This window comes from Canis lupus, chromosome 33 (assembly GCF_011100685.1).
Source record: "Canis lupus familiaris isolate Mischka breed German Shepherd chromosome 33, alternate assembly UU_Cfam_GSD_1.0, whole genome shotgun sequence".
Classification (NCBI taxonomy): domain Eukaryota; kingdom Metazoa; phylum Chordata; class Mammalia; order Carnivora; family Canidae; genus Canis; species Canis lupus.
In genome coordinates, this window is record NC_049254.1 from 14,915,114 (window position 1) to 14,927,964 (window position 12,851).

Genomic DNA, 12,851 nt, shown 5'->3' on the forward strand with positions numbered 1-12,851 from the left:
CCAATTTAAATGTTAATCTCATCCAAAAACACCATCACAGAGACATCCGGAATAATGCTTGACCTCACTCACATTGGGCATAGTGGCTCAGCCACGTTGACACATACATTAACCATTACAACCTATTTTAAATACATGTGCACACGCACATACACACTCACGAAGCTGTGATGAAGGCAACATGTGGAGGAGAAAAAGAAAAGGACTTTAATTCATGCATTTTGGTCAGCATAAAACAAGGAAGATGCTGGGTGAGTTGTGGGCCACCAATAATGTGAAATTATAAATCAGCTGCCAAGGTAATTTTGACTTAGCGAGCACTAAAACGTAGTTCTACAGTTAGGTTGTTATCGGATTAAACAAGCATGGAAAGGAAGTTTCTTATCCAAACATAGTTTCACAAGAAATTACTGGAAATTTATATGATATCAGAAAACAAACAAATGAAAAGAATCTTGGTCTACATAAGATAATTTCTCTAGAAATCCAGCAGTTAAACTTCCACGCAGCTGAGCAGGAAATGGGCAGTGTTCCATTTTTTTTAGGGTATTTAGTTTTTTTTAGGATTTAAGAAAACCTAAGTGCCACATATTTAGTGTCTGCATGCAAATTTAGTTTCGACCGGAACAATTTTTAATTCAGTGTTTAAAGACATTGATTGTACTGAGGGACCAATTATCTGGCTGACTCAATTTAACGGATGTTTTTTTTTTCTCAAAATGGTAAGTGATTTGTGGGGGGGTGGGGAGTGTCTTCTGATTTGCTCTAATCTGTATCTAATTTATAAACTCCATGTAAAATCTATTTTTTTCAAGACTAAAGACACATTCAACATTTTTTAAGAGCCCAGAACAAATTACAGCAATCACACAATATTAGTAAAAATAGAGAGGATCAGAAGCTACCCCTTTTCTCACTTCCTGAGACTATACAGCCTCTGCAGTCAGGATGTTCTCAGGTTCTACTGCAGTATTAAAAAAAAAGAGAACAAGAAAAGAAAGAAGAACATAAATGCTCTGGCTGCCTAGGTGGCTCAATCAGTTAAGTGTCCACCTTCGACTCAGGTCATGATCCCAGGGTCCTGGGATGGAGCCCCACATTGGGCTCCCTGCTCAGTGGGGAAGCCTAGTTCTCCCTCTCCCGTTCTGCCCACTTGTGCCTCTGGTTCTCTCTCTCTCTCTCTCTCTCTCTCTCTCTGTCAACAAATAAATAAAATATTATAAAACAAACATAAATGCCCCTGCAGAACCTGGGTGGCTGAGTCGGTTAAGTGTCTGCCTTCAGCTCAGGTCATGAGCCTGGTATCAAGTCCTGATTCCTCTGCCTGTGCTCTCCCTCTCTCAAAACAGAACACAATGCTGTGGTGACTCTGAAATTCTTCTGAAGTAAGTTTCCATTCTGAGGTCTAACGAGGAGCAAGCTAAGGCATGTCCTACAGATCCCATTTTACAGATAAAAACTAAAAACCCAGAGAGTTCCCTTGACCCTTACACAATGGTGAGGAGTTAGCAAAAAGACACTTATCTATGAACCAGAAAGTAGCCCTCACTGGACATCAATCTCCTGGCACCTTGATTTTGGACTTCCAAGCTCCCAAACTATGACACATAAATTTCTATTGTTTATTAGTCACCCAGTCTATGGTGTTCTGTTATAGCAGCGTGAACACACTAAGACACTTTCTTATATCAGTAGCAGGACAAACAAATAGATGTGATATAATTTATCCACATGCTGTCCAGTGAATCGATAAAAGAACTGAATAAGAACTCAATATTTTTCATTTCTGGACTTCAGTTTCACCAACACATCAGACCCAATCTTAAAAGATATCCATCTTCCTCTACCAATTCATTGTAATTTAAATAGAATAACTAATGGATGGGAGTACCGTACATATAGAACAAATTAAAAATGAAGGTATTTATTTTCATCTGTTGATTTTATTTATTCCATTATTTTCCCCAAATTGATCTAAAACATCTCAGGCAACTGAACCAGGCAAAGAATATATATCTCACACTGTTATCTTCAATGATAGTGACAGCCTGAATTAATTTTATAGAAAGTAATTTAGCATTGACTGGTTAAATATACAAACTACCAGTCTGAAGCAGAGATATTGCCAGACTCTTTCAATTAGAGACAAAAAATAAAAAATAAATGTTTGGAGATTAGATCACAAATTGGAACTGTCTTAGAAGGCAGTTCAAATGTAAAAAAGAAATAAATTATCTGAATTCAAAATATTTCATCCCATCCATCAGTGACAAAAGCAGCAGCATTTTTCTTCTTCTGATCATAATATTAAAACCCAAGCTAATTATTTTTTAACAGACAATTTCAGGGAAGGTATGCCTTCATAGCCCTATCCTGTTTTGCTCCATCATAGAGTATATTTACAAGGGATTCTTTGATGATCTTAAACAGACAGTAACTACAGAGAGAAAAAAATTAACAGAACTTGTAGAGTTGAAATTTTAAATCTCTTTAAATACCATACATTTTCCTGAGAGACTTTATGTTAATTTCTGGTTCTAGGGATCCCTGGGTGGCGCAGTGGTTTAGCACCTGTCTTTGGCCCAGGGCGCGATCCTGGAGACCCGGGATCGAATCCCACATCGGGCTCCCGGTGCATGGAGCCTGCTTCTCCCTCTGCCTGTGTCTCTGCCTCTCTCTCTCTCTCTCTCTCTGTGTGTGTGTGACTATCATAAATAAATAAAAATTTTAAAAAAAATTTAAAAAAATAAAAAAAATTTCTGGTTCTACCCCTTTCTTGGGGGAAGGGAGGGAAGTAACCTGGTATTTAAGAATGTAGCTTCTGGAGCAAGAGACCTGGGTCATATTTCCCCCCTGTGGCTGAGTTTCCTATCTCTGAAATGAAAATGATAAAAGCACCAACCTCAGCCTCAGCCGAGTGGAGTGGGGCTTGCTTGAGATAAGCTTCTGGCACATAATAGGCCCTCTACAAATACTTGCTTGCAATAATAGAATGCACATTATCTCCACTTTGGTTTTCAAAATAGTTCTGTTAGGAAAATTTTTTATTTAATAAACACCCAAGGGCTATTGCTATTTTTTAAAACTAGAAATAAACCTGATTATGATAGCAGTGTTAAAGAAAATCCCACCAGGGACCCTCAGACAACAATTTTGTTTTTTATCATCTGAATTGCTGCTTTTTGATCTACCATACTACCACAAATCACTTTTCCTTAATATGCCCTAAAATGGTTACCCAATGATGACAAGCAAGAAATTAAAATTCAGGGAACTCTCAGTAGTTGGTAATGCCAAACAGATTAATCTTACTATTGTTCTGCTTTTCTAAAGAATCTCCAGCATCTATCCCACAGCTGTACATTTGAGCTTGTATGTTTGAGGCGCTACAACAACTTTATGCTGGGGGGTGGGGGGTCCAGAAATGAATGAGACTGGTCCCTGCTCTTCAGGCTCTCAAGGGACTCACAGTGAACTGGGGACGCTCCATGTGTGCACAATCCCATGATGGCAAAACCACAATGGAAGTTAAAGCAGCAAAAGGCTCTTGACAGCCTGGGCCCGCCTGGAGCTCCGATCTCATCCTGGACTGCTCTCCCTCTCATGAACACATGCCAGCCATTGTGGCCTCCACGTCATTTTTAAGCATACCAAGTTTGCTCCAACCTCAGACATTTAGGCTTCCCTGTGTCTGGACTACACTTCCTTTGAAGTTCATGAGTTGGTTTCCCACTATCATTCAGCTCTCAGCTCAAGGGTTCCTCCTCAGAGAATACATCCCTGATTACCTGGTCATAAGTAGCTCAATTTAGTGGCCTCAACAACATACATTTATAATCTTACATTCCTGTAGGCCAGAAGACTGACACTGGTGTCACAGGTGCTACATGTCAGCAGGCTGCATTGCTTTCAGGCCCATCCTGGGGAGGATCCGCTTCCTGCCTCTTCCACTGTGTAGGACATTTTGTTCTATGGTTCATGGTGCCATTCCTTCATCTTCATAACCAGCAATTCTGCTCCTTTTTCTACCATTCTCTTTCTCTGACCAGAGCTGGGAAAGCTCCTCCTTGTTTAAGAACTTGTGATTTGATTGGAACCACTCGAATAATCCACCATGCTCTCCCTATCTTGAGGTCCTTAACCTTAATCACGTCTGCAAAATCCTCTTTGCCATGCAAGATAACATACAGCCCAGGATTAGGAGGTGGACATCTTCAGGGACTCATTATTCTACCGGCCACACTTCAACTTCTAGCAGTTTCTGTCTGTTATGCTTTTTACTTTCTTGCTATTTTTTATAGCACTACATGAAATTCTCTTGTTTATTTATTTACCTATAATTTACTTATTAGCATGTATTCTTTATTAGGTGAAAATTCCCCCCTTCCACCCATTTCCTCTACACTAGTCTATATTCTTGAGAATGAGAATTTGTCTGCCTTGATCACAGCAGCATCCCCAGGCCCTGGAGTGGCATCTGGCACAGCGTAGGCTCTCAGTGAATTCTTGTTAAGTGAGTAAGTAAACTCTGCCTTCATAATTGGCACAAGCTATAGAAAGGACACGCTGCCTAATTTAAGTCCTGATTATAAGGGGATTGTCAAGTGAACTTCACAGCATGTGCAGGAGAGAGCGGACTCATCAGAGAATGACAGCACTGCTTTTGAAGGAGTAAGCCAAGGATGAGAGGCTGGAAAAAATGAGTCCGAGGCAAATCACCAAAATCTTTCCAGACTCCATCTTGCATGTAATGAGAGCCATTGAAGGATTCTAGATGGAGGAGTAATTTGATTGCCTCTGTATTTGAAAAGATACTATGTCACCGGTGTCATTGTCAAAGAAGATCATTTGGGGGATGCCTGGGTGGCTCAGTGGTTGAGCGTCTGCCTGCGGCTCAGGGCATGAGCCTGGTCCCGGGATTGAGTCCTGCATCAGGCCCCTTGTGAGGAGCCTGCCTCTCCTTCTGCCTGTGTCTTTGCATGTCTCTCATAAATTAATTAATTAAAATCTTAAAAAAAGAAAAGAAGAAGAAGAAGATCATTTGGAGGAAAGCCAAATGGAAGCCCAGAAAGTGAGTTTTGTCCTATTTTCCATGGTTTTCACTGATAAATCTGACAAATGAATGAATGCCAAAGTGTTAACAGAGAATTGTTAGTAGAAAATCCATCTCTTTTTTCTAGGTAATGTGTATTATAATAGTGACTATTGGAGATCATTTTCTTCTTTCCCCTAGCAACTGGGCAAGATTTGGGGAAGCATATTCAGTTGCCTTCTTAAGATTTCCTGAAATCTTAAAGAAGACAGGGTATATAAGAGAGAGAGAGGAAAAAAAAGAAAGAACTAAAAGATTCAGTTTTATATGTTCCAGTCTAGCAATGTCATCCAAAGTTACATTTGGCAAGACATTGTAGCTGTCTTTTTCTCATTTGCTCCAACCATGCAATGGTATAATCAAAACAAAACAACATTGCTGTACAAAGACAGCTTATAACTAAGTGGTAAGGGAGAGAGAAGAGAGTCGAAGATGACAGCACAGTTTCAAATGCGGGTGACATGGGTAATGAGGTTTCAAAAACAGAACGGAGAAATGACAGCAGGAAACTCTGATAGGTTCATGAGGTCAGGAGATGATGTGTTCGGTTTTAAACATTTGGTTTCATGCTCCATTCTCATTTCGTTCTACTATCTACTCAGATCATATTAAGCACAAAGACAGGTGTTAGATTTGGGGAGTTATAGACTCACTTCCTAATCAAAATTTTCATATGAAAAGCACAATTGGCTAGTGCTACTCTGGCGAAAGCAGAACAGGTCAGACATCAAACAAATAAAAAACCCAAGGTATTTGATAAGTAGCGAAACCTTTCCCTCACCTCTCTCCTTTTGTCTCTCATTTCTCAACTGATTAATTTTGAACATTTAATAAAATATGTGAAAATTCAAATATTAATTGTTTTGGATTCTATTACTTTCCGGTTTAAGAAAAATGAATTGTTTTAAAAACAATAGTTTCACCACCCCTAGTTCGTTTCCCAGAGTGGTGGAAGGGAAGGAGGGCGGGCGGTGGGGGTGAATGGGTGACGGGCACTGAGGGGGGCACTTGATGGGATGAACACTGGGTGTTATTCTGTATGTTGGCAAATTGAACACCAATAAAAAATAAATTTATTATTTAAAAAAATAAAAAATAAATAAAACCACTCTTGTACCAAAAAAACAAAAAAAACCCCAAAACAATAGTTTCATAGAAACCACTAAATTTGTATGCAATTCTTTGAGCAAAAATAATCATGACCCTCCTTATTGTTGATGTTTAAAACTGGCTTTTTAGATTAATCATGATTGATAACATTTCAGGGAACCAAAGTTAGGGAAGGGGATTCAACTAGCTTAAGCACAAAATGATTTATACAGTTAAGGAATTGCTAGTTGTATATTGAGGACTGCATGAATTAGTGATGATCTGTGAGAAACAAAAAGAATGAGAGAACTGCCTAGTTTGAATCCTGGTGAGGATATCAAGCAACAGAGACACATTCATTGCTGATGGGAAGCCAAAGGGTACAATCACACTGGAAAACAGTTTCTTTTCTTTTTTAAGATTTATTTATTTATTCCAGAGAGAGTATGTGTGTGTGTGTGTGTGTGTGTGTGTGTGTGTGTGTGTGTATGTATGTGTGCATGAGTCAGGGGAGCAATAGAGGGAGAGAATCTTTAAGCAGACTCCTCACTGAGCGCAGAGCCCAGCCCAAGGCTCCATCTCATGACCCATGAGACCATGACCTGAGCCAAACCTAGAGTTGGACACTCACCCAGCTGAAGCAGTCAGGTTCCCCTTGACAGTTTCTTACAAAGCTTACACATAGTCTTGTTATGTGATCCAGCAATCACACTCCTAGGGTTTTTTTTTCCCAAGTTAAAAACTTATATCCACATGAAAACCTGCATATGAATGTTTATAGCAGCATTATTCATAATATCCCCAAACTGGAAGCAACCAAGATGTCTTTAATGGGTGAGTGGATAAACAAGTAGAATAATACTCAGCAATAAGATAGAACCTATCAAACCATGAAAAGACATGGACGAATTTTAAATGCATATAGCTAAGTTTAAAAAGCCAGTGTGAAAAGACTATAATGTTGCATGATTTCAACTATATGAGACAAAAAGATCTGTGGCTGCCAGTGGTTGGGGACAGAGTGGGATAAATTGGTAAACCACAGGGGATTTTTAGATGTTGAAACCATTCTGTTTGATATTGACATAGGAGACAAACATGACACTACGCATCTGTCAAAATCCATAGAACTATTCAACACAGAGTGAACTTTAGTGTAAATCATGTACGTTCGTGAACAATAATATATCACCATTGGTTCAGTACTTGTAACAAATGTACCACACAGATGCAAAATGTTAGTAGCGGAAACTGGTGTATAGGGTGGTGGTATATGGAAACTAACTCTATGTACTTACTACCTCCTTGATTTTCTGTAAATCTACAACTATTCTAGAAACTGGTCTATTAATTTTTATTAATTAAAAAAAGCACTATTCTGACATTACAAAATTATGTCAGTACCAATGCGCAGCTGCCTTCCAGAATAGTTTACACAAAGAAAGGGCGATCATGCACCTGGATTGCCCAAGATGTTCTCAGCTTACATCAGGTATTCAGGTATAATTATTAACTGAGCCTCTCCTTGTTCTCAGAAATATTTCATTTGGGATGATAAATTACAGTCGCTGTACTTAGAAGGAAAAAGGGAAGTAATGTCTCTTTAACATCTGTCTTCGAATGCGAGGAACTGGGCTATGCCCTTTCCTTAGTGTCTCATTTAAGCCTCACAATGTTCCCGCGAGGATGATTTTGTCTTCCCCAATTTGCAGATGGAAAAGCTGAAGCTCAGGAGCTCATTTATCCAAGACCATACAATTCATCACTGGCAGATCCTGCAATTACACCTTCATCTCTATGACTCCAAAGCTCATGCACTTTCTACTGTAGTATTAGAATGCTGGAGAAAAGCCAGGTGATCTTTGAACATTCTTTCCAGACCTTATAATTCTTGAAAGAATTCTGTGGTAGCTACACTACTGAGGTAGTAGAAAGTAGAGATTATATGTAAAGAGAGTCTCCTTTATAAAACCCCTGAGAAATTTTGTCAATAGATTATGATGATGTCACAGTTATTGTCTGCACCATCCCTGGGCCATCTGACAATAATGACATCTGTAACCCATTTTTCCCTTAAGTACCATCATGGATGGCACCCAGATTTATTACCTGGTCTCAGTAAAGAAAAGCTATTAATTTGTGCCACTACACCTCTGCAGCCAGAAAGGAATCCTTGGGGAAATAGAGAGCTCTGCTGACCATGGCACCTCACTATTCTCACTGCCCGAAAACTCCAAACCAACCTTTTCCTTATTTGATCTCAATACAGCTAGGCTTGTTTCAAAGACTGTCATCTCCTGGTCAGGTCATGTTCTTCACTTCCAAATTCTCAGAGTACATCAGCCATCCCAGACACTTGCCATCCTTCAAAAACCAAACCAAACCAAAACAAAAGGCCTGCCTAGACATCATATTTTCAGTTATGACAAAAGAATAGTAGCAGCTACTGGATTAGAACTTGTTTTGTAAAGAATCTCTTCAAAAGATGGTTGAGCTTTCCTGGCTAGGTGGGATTTTCAAAAAGTAGTTAATGAACTTTGTTTGCTCTTTGTGTGTGCATTAGGAAGCAGCTTGTATAGCAGATACAAGCATCATCTCAGGAATCAGACACACCTAGGCTGAGTACCAGCTCTGCCACTTTTAATCCTACCAATAATACCTTCATATTATATATTTCTCTGCTCCTCGGTTTCCCCATGTTAGAAATAGAGGCAATAGAAGTAGTTATCTTATAGGATTATGGGCTTAAATACATCATAAGAGAGACTTAGCCTTACAATGTAAGGTCCCTACGGTTAAATACCCAATGTAATATGGTAGTTTGTAAAGTGTGGTCTGCAGACTCCTGGGGTCCCTAAACTTTGGAAGGGGACCCATAGGGTCAAAACTGCCTTTAGTACAAACATTAGGACATTATTTGCCTTTTCCACTCCCATTCTCACAAGTGTAAAATGGAGTTTCCCAGAAACCACATATGAGAGATATTGCAACCAATAGAATGAAGACACAGATATGAAAAAGTCTAGCTGCCTTCCTGTAAACCAGAAGAGATTTGCAAAATTATAAAGCAAATACCACTCTTCTCAGAATTTTTTCCTTTTGGAAAATATAGTTATCTTACATACAAAATATGTTATTTATGTTAACATGTAATGGGCTTACATTATTATAATTAAATGAATTAACACATATTTTTAAATATCCCAGTTTTAATTTTGAATACAGTGAGTATCAATGGCTATAACTTACATTATCAGAGCTCTTTGAGGCCTTAAACAAATTTTAAGAGTGTAAAGGGGTCCTGGGACCAAGGAAACTGAGAACTACTAATCTAGTACAAGCCTGGCACATGATAACCATTTAATAAATAATTATTGAATGACTAGCATAAGGCTTGGCTTAAGGTAGTTGCTCAATAAATGATAGTGCTATTGCTTCTGGTGGCGGTGATGTGTTGATGGTAACAAGGAAAATCATGATGTGGGGTATGGTATGCTGGGAGTTTTCCACCTGATTGAAGTTAATATAATGGTAATTTTTGATGAAAATCTTACCTTGCCTTAGGCATGATAGATATGAGTTAGAGTTTAATGTAATACAAAATTATTTTCAGTCTTTAGACTCTCTTTTTCTTAGCTTATTCTTTTCTTAAAAAAAAAAGATTTTATTTATTTATTCATGAGAGATACACAGAGAGAGAAGCAGAGACCCAGGCAAAGGGAGAAGCAGGCTCCATGCAGGGAGCCTGATGTGAGACTCGATTCCGGGTCTCCAGGATCATGCCCTGAGCTGAAGGCAGAGGCACCCAACCACAGAGCCACCTAGGAGTCCCATAGCTTATTCTTGTCTTGATGGGGATCCTCATTCTCTTCCTACCTGAAGCACTTTGGAATTGAGCCAAAGTCTGAAAAATCCAGAATGCTATGGATAGCACCCGACTGAATAATCTGGAAATTAGGATCTCTTGGTTCTACAAATTAAAGGGCCATGGACATATACGTAATATTTACCATGAAAATTGGATGAGAAAACATGCCTTGAAAACTTCTCAACAGACTGCACAGTGGAGGTTCCCATCTCCCCAGTCCTCCTATCAATTTTTCCTTCCTCCTGCAGGCTCTAGGACAGCTACTGGAGTGTAGATTTTCATTTTGTCTGGATATGGTGGTGCCTTGGCTCTCCAGGAACAACAACAAAAAAAACTCCTTGTTAGTAGAGTTTGCCGAGTCCCATGGTGTAAATACTCCCACCATGGCCAGTTTCAAGCTGCTGATGTGATGTTACTGAACTCTAAGTTGGGACAAGAAGCTCTGACAGCTGGTTTCCACTGGTTCCCAGTTCACCACCGGTTCTGGCTCTGAGCTATGACTTTGAGTCCAACTCCTTTCCTGGCTTTCCTAGATTTTTTATTGCTGGCCCCACCTTCTCACCCAATTTTGCTGACCAATCGTTCCAGGTACTCACTGTCCTCAGGTCTCAGGATTATCTCCTGCTACTTTTGCTCTTGGAGCTTGAGCTAACATTGCCATCTCTGGGTCCTAAAAACCTTCTTTTTTAGGTTTTTTTTTAGAAAGAAAAAGGCCTCTTTCTTCTATAAAATCTTCTCAGAATGCACACAGGTATCATTCATGTCTCTCCCAAAATGACAAAGCATATTGAGGGACAATATTTAATCTTAGTAATGGTAACATTACTGGTTGTCCAAAAGATAGCAATATGGTATCAAGGAAACAGCTCTTTTACTGCAAAGAGAGAACCACACTCCTAATTTTGCTACTCATATACTGAATGGTCATGGGCAAGTCACTGTGATGCTGTGAGCCTTGACTTTCTCATTTGTAAAATGAAGGTCATGAAACACATGATTTCAAAGAATATTTTCCATTCCTTAACTTCTACTTTTCTAGAGTTGAGGTACTTTATATAAACAAAAATCATAGAAACTACTCCTATTGTTAAAAATTCAACATCCTTTTGATTTAGAAACAAGTCACTATCACCATGTTCTATTTTATATTCACCTTTTCATAATATTCCATGTTAAATATAATTCGGCCCATCATCAGCCTTCATCTCAATTCCTCTGTAAGATCCACTTCATACCTTTCCATATGATAAAACGATGGATAGGCACTTTTGAAGAGTGGATTAAGCAAGTATTAAAGTAGTGATTTTTAACTAACTTTATAAAAGTGATCGTGTCTCAAAGAATTAAAAGGGAAAAAGTACCTAGGTGAAAAACTCCTAAAAAATGAAAGTTTGACTCAATCCTCCAGCAACCCAAGGAAAGAAGGGAAAGGAGAAGCCGGCGGCCCTGGCCCCTGCTGTTGTGAAGAAACATGAGGCCAAGAAGGTGGTCAATCCCCTGTGTGAGAAAAGGCCCAAGTATTTTGGCATCGGACAGGACATCCAGCCCAAGAGGGACCTCAACCGCTTTGTCAAATGGCCCCACTACATCCAGCTACAACTGCAAAGGGCTATTCTCTATAAACATCTAGAAGTGCCTCCCACAATTAACCAGTTCACCCAGGCCTTCAACAGCCCAACTGCTTAAACTGGCCCACAAACACAGACCAGAGACAGCAAGAGAAAAAGCAGAGCTTGTTCCGGGCTGAGAGGAAAGCTGCAGGCAAAGGAGAGGCTGTCGGTCCTTCAAGCTGGGGTTAATACTGTCACCATCTTGGTGGAAACCAAGAAGGCTCAGCTGGGAATGATCACCCATTCTGTGGATCCCATTGAGCTGCTGGTCTTCCTGCCCATCCTGTATCATAAGACAGAGGGTTCCCTACTCTGTTATCAGGCGGAAGGCCTTGGGCATCTAGTCCACAGGAGGACCTGCACCACTGTTGCCTTCACACAGGTTAGCTCGGAAGACAGAGGAGCTCGGGCTAAGTCATCAGGACCAATTACAGTGACAGATATGATGGCATCTGCTGCAACTGGGGAGGCAACGTCCTGGGTCCGACCTCAGTAACTCTCATCACCAAGCTGGAAAGAGCAAAGGCCAAAGAACTGGCCACCAAACTGGGCTGAGTGGACACTGTCGAATTTTTTGTACATAAAAGTAATAAATGGTTCTCCGTCAGCCGGGGATGGGGAGTGGTGGTAGGGGTAGCTAGGGGGATGAAGTTTGTGTGGCACCTGGGTGGCTCGGTCGGTTAAGCTTCTGCCTTCCGCTCAGGTCATGATCTTGGGGTCCTCAGACTGAGCCCCAAGTCGGGCTCCCTCCTCAGCCAGAAGCCTGCTTTTCCCTCTCCCTCTGCTCCTCCCCCTGTTTGTGCTCTTTGGTTCTCTCGCTCTCTCTCTCTCTCTCTGTCGAATAAATCCATACAACCTTTTTTTTAAAAAAAAAATGAAAGTTTGTGATTCTTAAATATTTTTTAGCATGCCGCTGATGAAGTGTTTTCTGTATAACTACACTTTCAAGGTCTAAAAGGAGCTATTAGGAAAAATGATTTGAGAAAATATTTTGTTCACATCTAGCTTAATGCAGATTATATGATGATATAGTGAGATTAAGTTTTATAGTCAGTGAGAAAGCAATATTCTTTTTTTTTTAAATTTCAGCTTCATTGAAGTATAACTGACAAATAGAATTGTTAGATATTTAAAGTGTACCTAATGGTGATTGGATATACGTATACATCGTGGAAGGAGTTCCCCCACTGAG

The 12,851-nt window shown here is 39.8% G+C and overlaps 1 pseudogene; it reads left to right on the forward strand.

Moving 5' to 3' along the window:
• Positions 1 to 5,524: 5,524 nt before the first annotated feature.
• LOC607153 lies at positions 5,525 to 12,214 on the forward strand (annotated as a pseudogene).
• The last annotated feature ends 637 nt before the right edge of the window (positions 12,215 to 12,851 follow it).